The sequence below is a fragment of the Vicugna pacos genome, unplaced genomic scaffold, assembly GCF_048564905.1.
Source record: "Vicugna pacos unplaced genomic scaffold, VicPac4 scaffold_105, whole genome shotgun sequence".
In the NCBI taxonomy this organism is placed as follows: domain Eukaryota; kingdom Metazoa; phylum Chordata; class Mammalia; order Artiodactyla; family Camelidae; genus Vicugna; species Vicugna pacos.
Window position 1 is genome coordinate 2,128,368 of NW_027328785.1, and position 13,632 is coordinate 2,141,999.

Below are 13,632 nucleotides of genomic sequence, written 5' to 3' on the forward strand. Positions count from 1 at the left end.
CTTTATTTCAATTCTGCCATTTGACTTACACCATGGGGAGGGAAAGCTGCCTTGCAAATCCTGGAGCTCACAAACCTGTTAATCCTGAATTTTTTTTAACACTGTCCCTTACTTGATACTTGATCTGAGAAAGGATGAAGTAAACCTAAAAATGTTCTAAGAGAGCTTGTGGCTTATACAAGGTAACTAACCAGCCACTGTTTACTATCCTAACAGGAATCTGTAGGCATATTTCTTTTCTTTCTCTTTTTTCCTTTTTATGGGCAGCTTTTAAAAACCAAATCAAACCAACCAAACCAAATCACTGATAATTCAACAGCAGGTTCTAAATCACCCCCAAGACAGCAGCTAAACTCGGTTTAGACTTACAATGCGGTTTCTGGTGGTTGGATTGAAGAATGTATCTCTATCCTGAATATAAAAGTCTTTCATGGAGCTCTTCTCAAATAGGGCAATGAAAAACTCTTGTTCCGGTTGTTGATACTTTCATCCACTTGGAGGACTTTCATCAAACAGCGGAAGTTATCAAAGGCTGAGGACCGGGTTTTCAAATCATTGGGCTTCAGAGGCAATATTATGTGCAGTATCTCAGCGTATGTACAGAACACCTCCCACAGGGGGTGTACTTTTGCAAATACAAGCTTGTCATCCAAAACCTATATTGGGAGAATGAAAACACAAACAAGGAAAATATTTTCACATTTTTAGTATACAGATTTTTCCTACGTTGCTGGTAGTTAAAGCACTTGTGCAAACACACACATATGTCACACTGGTAAAAGTGAAGATATAATAAAAATAGATTTGCAATACATCATACATTTTTGCCTTAAAGATAATTTCTTTGTTGAAATTACTGAAAAGTTTTTTAAATTCCTTGCAGTTCCTTCATAAAATAACCAATGTTTTAGATAAAGAAAAGCAAACTTGTTAATTTTTAGTCCAAATTAGTAACTAAAAATAGAAACACCAAAATATTCTTTGCAGTGGTATTGTAATGACAATTTTTTAAATTTCTGAAACCTAGAACTATTTACATATCTGTTCAATATATTGTTAAACAGCCATTAAAAGGGATTTAAAAGATTTATATTTATTGATATGGAATATATAATAAAAGGAGAAAACAAAAAAATGTGAAATAATAATTTTCCTTTTTGGAAGGGAAAAATATCTTCATTTGAACAAAAAAAAGTTTAGAAGGATTTTATGATCCTTTATATATAATTAAGGTACAGATGGTTTTTAATTCCACTGTTCTTTCACTTTCAATTTTGGGGGTAACTTTTTATAATAAAAAAATCTTTAAAAAGGTTCTTGCATAAATACATTAATAGATATATTTATGACTATATTCTCTGGCTATTAAAAAAGATCTCCTAGCTGTGGATCTGAAACTTACATTCCATAATGCAGATTCTGACTGACTCGCCTCCCAGCCCACAGCAAAGGCACGGCTAGTGTGACATGTTTCAAATACCATTCCAAGGAACATGCAGGCTCCCAGCCAATGGCTGCAAGGGGACTGACACTGATCTGGTTGCTCCCAGCTGCAGACCATCACAGATGAGGTTAGATCCACAGGCTCATATTTTCTCTGTCAAAAGAAATCAGAAAGTGTTAGGCTTTTACTTACACCAGGGAACAAGAATTTGTTTTTTTATGCAAAAAAATAACAACAAACCAATTTGAACCTGATGAAAAGACATTTACTCAAAACAGCACAGTAGCAATGAAGGTGCTCTGGCAGACAGGGACTTGTTGGATTCCTGTGAGTGCTGGACTCCTCACATGGAATTTCCTTGGCACTCCAGAAGGCCTGTGGTTGTCCTCATGGGTTTGTGGCCATAAGTGGCACACAAAAGTCTCTGGCTTTGCCAGAGTTTCAAAGCCTTTTTGGCTTATGAAAGGTTTTGCCCTCAAATGGAGTTTTCTTGAGTCCAGTCACTGATGTCATTTACCAGAGTTACAGTCCAGATCTGATATTCTAGACTCTTAATATCTTGCAGACATTCAAATGGTTCAGGTTTGGATGTGTATTCACCTCTGCAGGCCTGGACCAAATCCGATAAAGACACCCGGACAAGTTCAGCAAAATACAAAGAAATTTTTCTCTCTGCAAGACTGAAATGTCTGTGAAGCTATAAAAACATCTGCACCTACAAAAATAGGGAACCAACTCATCAATAACATATCTATCCATAATGCATGGACATTCAAAATAAATACTGTATTTACTCCTATTAAATTCTATCTTGCTTTTGCCAAACTGTGTCCTAAACTGAAAGGAAAGTAGGTAAATGTAGAGAATTTTTTACCTTTTAAGAGAAAAAGGAACCCTCCTACTCGGTTGGTGGGAATGTAAATTGGTGCAGCCTCTATGGAGGACAGAAAAGAGGTTCCATAAAAAAATGAAAATAGACTTCCGTGTGATCCAGCAATCCCATTCATGGATATATGTTTGGAGAAAAATTTAATTCAAAAAGACACATGCACCCCAATGTTCACAGCAGCACAATTTAAAATAGCCAAGACACTGAAACAACCCAAATGTTCACTGACAGATGACTGGATAAAGAAGTTGTGGTATATTATATATATATATATATATATATATATGTATATATACATGTATGCATATATATACACACGCATATATACACATGAACACACACACAAATGGAATACTGTTCAGCCACTAAAAAATAAAATAATGACATTTGCAATAACATGGATGGACCTACAGGGTATTATGCTAAGTGAAATAAGTCAGAGAAAGAAAAACAAATATTCTATGTATTAACTTATATGTATATCTAAAAAATAAAACAAATTAATGACTATAATAAAACAGAAATAGACTCACAGGTACACAGAACAGACTGGTGGTTACCAATGGGGAGAAGGAGAAGAGGGGAGGCAGGAAGGGGTTAGGGGATTGAGAGGTAAAAAGTACTAAGTATAAAATGGATAGGTTACAGGGCTGTATCATACAGCACAGGGAAATATAGCCATTATTTTATGGTGACTTTAAATGGAATATAATCTATAAAAATGTTGAGCCTCTGTTTTGTACACCTGAAACTAATATGATGCAAATCAACTACTCAATTACAAAATTTTTAATCAAAGTTTTCTTTTCATATTATTTGCAATAAGTTAGAAGCCAGCACTGTCAACAGAAACATAGTGCAAGTCACAATTTTCCAGTAATCCCATTTAGAAAATAAAAAGGAACAAGTGAAATTAATTCCAGTAATAATTACATTTATCCCAAAATATCCAATATACTATCATTTCAAAAGTGTGATTGACACTTTTAAAACTTATTAATAATATTTTACATTATTTTTGTTGTACAAAGTCTTGAAAATCTATTATGTATTTTCCACTTATAGAACATCTCAATTCACAATAGCCACATGTGGCTGGTGGCTACCATACTACACAGACCAGATTACACCATTCACACTTCTGATAAATTAACTGCTCTTACTTATTTAAAAAACTTGCAGAAAAGGGTTTAGATATTCCCTCTATCAAACAAAGCAACCTTGACAGGTGGGGATTATTTTCATTATAAAGTGAAAAATAAAGGTAAGAGAGCCATGCTTACATGTATGTTAAGGTAACAATACCTTCTTAATTCATTCAGGACTTTACAATCTTTCTTCATATGCCAAGGATTCACTGTCACTGCGCAATGTTTTTCACTACTATCATCTTTGTGATTGAGAGGCTTCTGATGACCCTGCTTTGTGCTTCTGTACATAAAGTAACAAAACAGAGAAAAAGACCTTATTAAAGATAATTTAGGGGGGAGGGTATAGCTCAAGTGAAAGATCATGTTCTTAGCATGCACAAGGGCCTGGGTTCAATCTCCAGTAATTCTTCTAAAAATAAAATAAATAAATAAAAACCTAATTACCACCCCCCAGCAAAAAATTAATTTATTACTTTAATTAAAAGTTTAAAAAAGATAATTTAGTGCAGGCTTATCAGGCTACAAGAGCTACAATGAATGCCCCCACCCATTAATTTAGAAGAAGTCTCACAGTATTTCTCAACATAAAGGCTAAAATATAATTGAGAACACTTCCTGATGGTCAGCATCATTTTAACAAAAATGTAGATAATTACGTCCCTGTTGTCAAATTTCTGTCAGAGTTGGGCATGGAACATTTAGTTAGTAAAAGTGATTTTGCAGCTCTCTTTGAAAGAAATGCTGAGAAATGACCTTTTCTGTTGGAAATTAGCCTGCTTTTAAATTCTTCAGTAGGCATAAGTGTTTACAAACCAGGCAGGAACTGGATTATATTTTACATATACTTTAGAAACTGATTTGAATTTTGCCCTCTACCTGCAAGGCTATTTCTTAGGTAATAACATAAGCAGGCCACTATACTAAATTTTGTTTCCCTGTTTGCTTAATCCTCACAACAACTCTGTAAGCTGCTATTATTACCCCCATATAACAGATAAAGAGCTTGAGGCAGAAAATAATTTGGGTAACTTGGTAAATGGTGGAGCTGGGTAAGACTGCAGCCAGTCTGACACTCAGGTCCATTCTTCTCACCAATGTCTGATACTGCTACCTACATTCAGCAATGACCGCTAATTTCATATTTAAGTGTGTCATTTCTAAAAGTGCAAAGCTATATTAGTACTGCTGTGTAAATTATCCGTTTGAGATGTGATTGCCAAAAAAAAAAAAAAGAAATAAAATCAGGGTGCCACTGAGGGGGGGCAAACTGCATATGGACGGACACAAGGGGACTTTGTGAGGACAAAGTTGCACAAATCTAGAAATAGCTAAAATGGCTGACTTGTACAATTATAATGTGTGAATTTTATGGCCTGTAAATTACACCTTAATACAGATATTAAATTAAGAAACTGGGATACAAAATTAAGACTAAAACACATATATAAATCACACAAAGAACAACAGGCAAATATCATTATTTACTGCACCATTGTCCTTGATGCAGCTTCCTATCCTCACCCATTCCTGAAAGGATGATTCATTTTTAAAATAGTCTTTTAATTTATTCAGCAAATAATTTTTGATTGCCTACTATGTACCCAGGACTAGTCTAGGCAGTTGGAATAGATAAATAAACAATACAAAAGTCCTGTCCTCACGGAGATTTGTTGGAGTCTAGCTGGGATGGGGGTGGAGATGACAATTCACACAACAGAGCAGCAGAGGAGGTGGCATGTTAGGAAAGAGGAACCATGGAAAAATCAAAAAAGGGCAAGGTAAAGAGAGTTTAGGGTATGGGATGAGGGTGATGTTGTATTAAATACCAGAGCAGGCCACACTGAGGACTGAGGTTAGAACTAAGACTTGGAGGTGAGAAGTCCCAGGTGGACAGAATAACCATCACCGAGGCCAGCGTGCACTTCGCATGTTCCAGAATGGGGGCACGGCTGGAGCTGCGGAGAAGGGTCAGTGCAGATCCTGTATGGCCTTGGAGGACGTTGTAAGGACTGTGGCTTTTACCCAGAGTGAAATGGGGAGGCACTGCAGAAGGACGACACAATCTAACTTAGGTTTTCGAGGCTCACTTGACTGCCAGGTGAGAATAGTCGAAACGGGTCAGAGATGAAAGGAGGGAAGCCTCTGAGAAGGGCTGTGCAGGAGGAGAGGACAGTGGCTCAGGGTAGGGAAGCAGCAGTGGAGGCAGGAACCATGGTGAGAAGTGGCTGGGTTCTGGATATGTTTTAAAGGCAGTGTTAAACCAGATCTATTGACAGAATTCATGTGGTATGTCAGTGAAAGTCAGAATAACTCCAAGTTTTTTGACCCAAGCAGCTGGATGGATTAAGTTTCCACTAACTGAATGGGGGAGGTTGCAGGAAGAACCAGTTTGGGGTGTAGGAGAACAAAGAGCTCAGTTTTTACACATGTTGCTTTTAAGATATCAGAGTTTCAAGTGAAGATGTCAAATCAGCAGAAGATTGTAAGAGTCCAGAGTTGGAGAGAAAAATTCTAGCAGGAGACAGAAATGTGGGAATCATGTGTCACACAGGTGGCACAGGAAGACATGAAACCCAGGTACTCAAACATTAAGATAACCTGGCATTAACCATAGAAGTTGTCCTTGAGGGCCTGCCTACTAGGTGTGGATATCAGTCCTATTTCCTGACCACTCGAGTTTTAAAAAGCAACTTACAAATTAATTCGTGCAAGACACTGCCTCCAGTGGGTGGGTCCAGAGCTGGAGTGGGAGAATTGGATGGTGCACACTACTCCCTACAGTAGAATGTGTGTGTGTGTGTGTGTGTACACGTGTGTGTGTGCGCAGGGGGATGAGATACACCTGGCTTAAGAAAAAGAGCTAGTAAGTCTAGAAGCTGAAAGATGAAAGAACATCCAGATATGGTAGAGGGAACAGGGGAAACACTGTGTACTGTAAGACATATCCCCATAATGCCATTTCCCACCATCCTTTCATCAGGAACACAGTTGGAAAGGGGGGAATTATGTAGATACGTGTGATGTACACAAACTTTCTGAGTATGTAACACAGAATATCTACATATGTAGCAAGTTAGTGATATTTATATATGCTTCAAGTTTAAAAACAAGTTCACAACAGAGGGAAAATAAAATACTGAGGAGTGGTAGAAGTATCATAGAAGGCCTTTCAATGCTCAGAATGGAAGCAAAAGCAGCTTCACCCAACAAAGAACGTCAATAAGGGTCAAGAATGTTTATATTTGCTTAAGAAATTGAGAGTTACAACTTCCTGCTTTAAAGAATTAACATAAGACAGATACCACACTATAAGCAACGTCTATACTGGAGCTTTCTTAAAGCTATTTTAGTTCCTGCTTGTTCTGATGTACTCCAGACACTCTGCAAAGAAAACCTTCTATTCAAAGGCTTAAAGGAATAAAATAAGAAATAACACTGCATTCTTTTCAGTGGTCTCTGTACTGAAAGTCACTTGCAAATGCAGCACCCTGCCACAGGTCCACATTTTTAACAATAAAGACCTTTGCGCAATTTTTCAATTGCTATGTGACTTTGGGTCAGTCTCTCACTAAGAAGCAGAATGGAGTACCAGAAAATGACACATCAGGTCTAAAACTACAGATGTGGGAGATGAACCTACACCAGGAAACAGCTAAGTGGGAGGGTAAGGTTTACCTTTGAAGTTACCGTAAGTGCAGTTACACGTGCTCCCTGCTTCCCCTGTGAAGTGAAGAGCTAGTCTTTTCCAGAAAAGCTCTTATTCTGAGAACTGTCTTCTTTAAAATATTCGGAGATTCTCTTTTAAGGTTCTTTCACTTTTAAGTCTTTCCCCAACTCTACATCCTATAACAAGTGTAAAAATTATCCTATAGCCTATTGTTACAGAACATACTCTACAAAAGCTGAGGTTTCCCAGGGTTTGAATCCCAGAACTCTGCTACCAGATAATCCTAAAGCTTTCCTTCCATAACAGACTCTTCCGCCAATTCCCAGCTGTGGGCAAATTCGGCTTCTCAGATCAGGTAACTTTCTAACTCTGCCTACGAACACTCTGCTGCCAGTAAAGGAACTCTCAGACAGAAAGCACACAATGCCCCTAGTGAGGGTTGCCTCCTTCAATCAATCAAGATGCCATCACCAAGCAAATATTTAAACCTACTGCAAAACCTCTAAAGACATCTTACAAACAATATAGTTTGTATAGATGCATACTATTTGCTCTGGAATAGTGATTTCCAATGGAAGGAACAAAGGACAACATGACCCAAGCAATTTTTTAAAACTGCACATAACCATCCCTCTTCACGTGAGGATTCAGGCAAGACGGTCTTACAGGCCTAGGTGTAACAGAATGACAGCACCTCTAGGAGTAGGTTGAAAAGCAGCGAGGTAGACTTCTAGTGAAAGGGGGTGATGTAATAGGCCCCATCGCCCACTTACCTACCAGCACAGGACAGTCATCTCAGATCGAGAACAAACACTTTGGGAAACAGAGTTTGTTTATATTTTTATGGTATTCTGGTGGAAATAATGCCCTGAGTCATGTGAAGTTGTGGCTGCAAAATTGAACAGGGGACTGGACATTTTCACATTCAGGACAAAAATAGCCCCTGGATAGCCACCATATCTGCTCTCCCCTTTGCCTGTTCACCCCAAAAGCTGCAGGACTCTCCTGCTTGCAATGACACCCACCACTTCTCACAAATTCTTGCCAAGTTCACATCAGCAGCTGGTGGTGTCAAAGTCACCATTTGTACTGCTATGAAGTCCCTCCATTTCTTTATATCCCTTCTATTTTCTCTGTTGTCTTCCTAGCTACACTTGCATTCACAAGATAGTTACCGCACTAACATTGCCTCTGTAATCAGTCCAGGATATAGGAAGTAGAGATTCAACTGTAACCAGTCCCAGAATACTTGTCATGCCACACTAGTGTCCCAAAAAATACTCTGGCATCCCTCATCTCACTCAAAGAACCACTGCATTACTTAGAGGTTGTAAAATTAGAGGGCTTTCTCTACTGGGAAACACTGTGGCTTGTGGTAGAGTTGTGATTTCAGTTTTTGCAACTACTTACAGGCAAAAAGACATGGCCCGCAAATTTTCTTCAAGCGTTTGGTATTTAAACTTTCATTAGATACAGAGCCGGTGGACTAACCGTAATCTATGAACATATGGTCATATTATCAAATAATGTTCATGTCTACCTTACAGACATGTAAGAACTTGGATTACACCTGCAAGCCTCTAGGACTTTAGAATTAGATGTGAAGCATCCTGTGAGATAAAAAACCTCCTATCCAGTCACAGAACACAATTATAGACAACATGACACTAATGTCACTGAATACATTAGTATAGTCCATGTATGGTTAAGTTACATCTCCAATTTCTCAGAGCTGGAAAGGAGATGTCTAGAAAAGCTGGAAAAGCCCAATTACCAAAACAGCTCAAAAGTTAATGCAGACTCCTGCACCTCCCAGAGCAGAGGGCGGAGGGGGCATTGCCCAACACTCTGTCCTCCCCCAGGATGTGGCATGTGGGGAAGCAGGCAGGAATAGGTGGCTGGGACTCGGAGGTGGAGAGGTGATGAAAGCAAGAGTGGAACTGCTCTGGTCCTAGAACAACAGAGATGTAAAAAGCTCGGCTTCAGTTCAACCAACTCCCTCTCCCACTTTCCCTCCCACCTACGTGACAAACAGAGCACAGCCAGGCACTTTCTGCCCATGACGGTGACTACTAGTAGGAAAGGGACCAGGATAAAAGCATGTCCTATAAAAGATCAGTCTGATTTTAAGGCTATGTTATAAACAATGAACAGCACTGTCAGAGTGGGACACTTGTGTGGCACTCAAGTAGGGAGGAGGAGGTTGAGGATCCATTTCCAGCACTTCCATGTCTTTTATCACTCCTATTTCTGACCTTTCCTTTGCCACTTTTTGAAGCACTGCCATCACTGGCAGGTAAAGGGGCAGCAATGTGACTTGGCCGTTTGGCTGATGGGGCTACATTTCCCAGCAGTGGAATGAAAAGGCACTGGAAGAGGATCAGCTGGAAGATGTGAACTGCGGTCCTGGCCTGTGCCAAACACTAACCAGGTGACCCTGGGTTAGGCTCTTAGTCTCTCTGGGCTTCCGGCTGTTTACTTATAAAAGAAGGTTTTGTCATTGCACAAATATATCCAATATGAAATGTAACATGAAAGTCAAACATAATGACATCTCACCTGCTTGCCTCAGGGAACTGTACAAGCACTGAACACTATGTGAATGTAAACACAGTCTTAAGAAAACTATTGAGGTAAAGCACTAAACTGAACATGGAGATAAAGTTTTATGGATTTTCTTGGCTTTCTTTTTTAATTGCAACACTGAATTAATAGTTATTAGCTATAATCCACACCACCACCACTGCGAATAAATAAAGAAGGTAAGCACTGCCTGGATGCCTGTTATTGCCCGATGCTAAGCAGGGTGAGGGGTATAAAGGAGGCTGAACAAGTGAGTCTTCTCCAGTTACCAGCTAAGTGAGGAGACACATTGGAAACCACCCAGGAATGGTACCAAGTCAGTACTCAAATCCAAGATTACAGACTACTGATCATAAACAGTACAGGAATACAAAGAGGAGCTAGAAGTATTTGGAATAAATAGGGAAGACTCTATGAAGGGGATGGGGCTCCAACTAGTTCTCAGGGCAATTCTAAGCTGTTTTAACTGAGGACTGGATAGGAAAAGGCTGGTGACTCCTGGTTTTTAATAAGGCACAGGTTACCCTAGGAGGCTAAGTTACATAATGATTGGAACAAATAAGGTAAGTCCAAAATGATGAAGGGTCGAGACTCCCTGGCTGAGATCTGGTTGTGTTAAGTCTTTGACTTGACTGTAGATGTGGGAGCACCAAAACTGTAGGTTGACTGAAAGGGGGGGAGAGAATATCCAAGAATTCAGCAGAAGGAAAAATTCATGTATCAGGGATGAAAGCTCTTCATCAGAGTATCAGCAATCAGAATAGACACTTGAAACCAAAAACATACAGTTCAAGAAGCTGACAAAATGTGGAGGGTGGTGAGAGAAAGATAAATCAAAGACCACTCCAAGCCTTTGTGTATTCAAGACCGAAAGAATGATTATCCCACTGAATAAGTGGAGACGCTGCAAGAAAAAAGATTATGAAATCAGCTTTAGACATGTTGAATCTGACGTATGAGCTAAGAGTAGGTTTTCTCTAAGAAGCTCAAAATTCAAAACTGAAGCACAGATGTTGAGTACAGGCTTAAGATGCAGATGGACAAGACATGATAAATCTCCTAAAAGAAAACATAGGCAAAACATTATCTGACATAAATCTTAGCAACATTCTCCTAGGGTAATCTACCCAGGCAATGGAAATAAGAGAAAAAATAAACAAAAGGGACATAATTAAACTCATAAATTTCTTCACAGCAAAGACAACCATAAGTAAAACAAAAGGAAACAACAACCTACGAATGGGAGAAAATATTTGCAAATGATACGACTAACAGAGGCTTAATTTTCAGAATATATATAACAGCTCATACAACTTAATAACAAAAAAACAAACAACTCAATCTTAAAATAGGCAGAAGACCTAAACAAGCATTTCTCCAATGAAGACACAAATGGCCAATAGGCACATGAAAGAATGCTCGATATCACTAATAAACTGAGAAATTCAAATCAAAACTATAATTAAGTATCAGCTCCCATCATTCAGAATGGCCATCGCTCAAAAGTTCATGAATGATAAATGCTAGAGAGGCTGTAGAGTGAAGGGTACCCTCTTACACTGCTGGTGGGAATCTAGTTTGGTGTAGTCATTATGGAAAGCATGGAAATCCCTGAAAAAACTAAAAGTAGACTTACCCTATGACCCAGCAATCCCACATCTGGGTATATAACTGGAAAGAACTCCAATGTGAAAAGATACCTGCACACCAGTATTCACAGCACCACTGTATACAAGAGCCGAGACATGGAGGAAAGCTAAATGTAGCAACAGATGACTGGATAAAGAAGTTGTGGCATATTTATACACTGGAATACTACTCTACCATGAATAGGACAAAATAAAACCATTTGCAGCAACATGGATGGAGCTAGAGATCGTCATTCTAAGTGAAAGCAGCCAGAAACAGAAAAATACCAAATGATACCACTCATATGTGCAATGTAAAAAAAGAGAGAAAAAGACACTGTGAACTCATCTACAGAACAGAAACAGACTTGCAGACTTAGTAAACAATCAAGGTTACCAGGGAAAGGGGATAGGAAGGGATAAATTTGGGAGTTCGAGATTTACAAATGTCAGCCACTATATATAAAAAGAGATTTTAAATTAAGTTTCTTCTATATAGCACAGAAACCTATGTTCATTATCTAGCAATAACCTATAATGAAAAAGCTGATACAGCCACCAACTGAGGAAGCAGGAGAAGAAAGGAGAGTTAGTTATGCTGGGCTAGAGCCCACTTCTAAAATCCTTGTCAGCCACTGAGGCTGCCCCGAGTACACTGAGCTTTCCTCCCAGGGACAGGCTGACATGACATGCGTCCTGCAAACCTGGGGCAGCAGAGGCCGTCCCCAGGTCTGGCCCTAGGGGAGATGGGAGCAAGTCCACCTGCTCCCCTTGGGGCAGCACCCATCCCTGCAGCCCCCGCCACCTGACTGCACCACGCCTGCATCTCAGGAAACCACTGACTTGAAAACAACTGATCCACGAACCTGGGGCAGCGGCAGGGAGATGGGCAGCGACCTGGCAAGCTGGTAGACTTGCCCCCATCTCCCCCATGGCCTGTCCAGGGCTCGGCCTCTGCTGCTCCAGGCACGGTCCGCAGGTCAGCCTGCTCTCGGGAGGAGGGCACGGTGTGGTTGAAGGCAGTGGCGGGTTATGGGGTCTGCCCATGGGAGCCCTTGGATTTGCTTCAAACTCCCCAGCGCATGGCCTGAGCTTGGCCTCTGCTGCCTCAGGTTCGTGGAACTCAGGTTACAGGTCAGCCTGCTCCTGGAAGGCGGGTGCTGTGCTGTCAGGGAAAGGCGGCAGCTGCGATGGCGGGATTGGGGCTGCCCTGTGAGAGTGCGGGGGTTGCAACAATTTCCCGCTGCTGCTGCAGCCATCCCAGCACACTCATCGCACCGAGCCCATCTCCCAGGAGCAGACTGACCTGTAACCTGAGTCCCACTAACCTGGGTCTTTAGAGGCCGCCCCCAAGGTCAGGCCGCAGGTAAGATGGGAGCAAATCCATGGGCTCTCATGGAGCAGTCCCCATTCCATCCGAGGCCCCGCGACCGCACCGCACCTACCTGCAAGGAGCAGGCCATCGTCTGAGGGCCAGTCGGAGATGCTCTGGAACCGTCCGGCGCCCTCCCAACTCCCGGGGCTGTACCTGCTCTCCTAAACCCGTGTATAAGCGGCGGCAAAAACACGGTGTTCAGGAACTACTAATACCGGGGTTACCACGAACCACAGCGGCGGCTGGGACCCGCCTCAGGGTCCTAACGGGACGCGCGGCCGGGACCTCACCTCCGCACCCCTCCCTGGGCGCCTCCTCAGCTGCACAGCCCAGGCGTCACCCGCCGGCTTCCCGAGCAGCGCGCCCCCACCAGCGCCCTCTTAACTGTCCGGCAGCGGCAGCCGAGCCGCGGGCAAGCGGCGGCCCAGGCCCCAGGCCGTGTTCCTCTTCCAGGAGCTGGTCCAGGAGCAACCGGCTGCCGCCAGCTTCCACGCGTTCTGGGTGGGTTCCGGCGTCCGCGCGTCTGTCCGTCTGCGCGTGCGCGCCCCTCCTCCTCCCGCCCGCAGCGCAAACTGCTCGGGTGGGTCTCCTGCTTTACCGGCCCTGGCCGCTGGGGCCGGGAGGAGCCAGGTGGGGCCCCTCCTGCTTGTCCCGCCGGGTCTCCATCCCCAGAGCCTTCACCCAGCCACCGACTGGGTCCTGGCATTGAACTAGAACCACGACTGCCCTAGGCCAGGCCTCACCCACCCAGCCCCACTTTCCCTGCTCAACTTCCCCTCCCTGTTACTACCCTCCCACCACTGGCCAGGCCCAGTCTCCCACCAGACCTTGAAGACAGGGCTCCTTCTCCTCACACCATGGTCCCTGCCCTGACACTCCATCCTGCTAGGTCCTA

At 42.0% G+C, this 13,632-nt stretch overlaps 1 long non-coding RNA gene across 1 annotated transcript; it reads right to left on the reverse strand.

Moving 5' to 3' along the window:
• Positions 1-380: 380 nt before the first annotated feature.
• LOC140694843 (uncharacterized) lies at positions 381-13,246 on the reverse strand. The gene is made up of 5 exons (XR_012070487.1): positions 13,028-13,246; positions 3,617-3,764; positions 2,319-2,378; positions 1,403-1,597; positions 381-656 (listed from the first exon to the last, which is right to left on the reverse strand). It is a non-coding gene; the product is annotated as an uncharacterized lncRNA (long non-coding RNA).
• Positions 13,247-13,632: the final 386 nt, after the last annotated feature.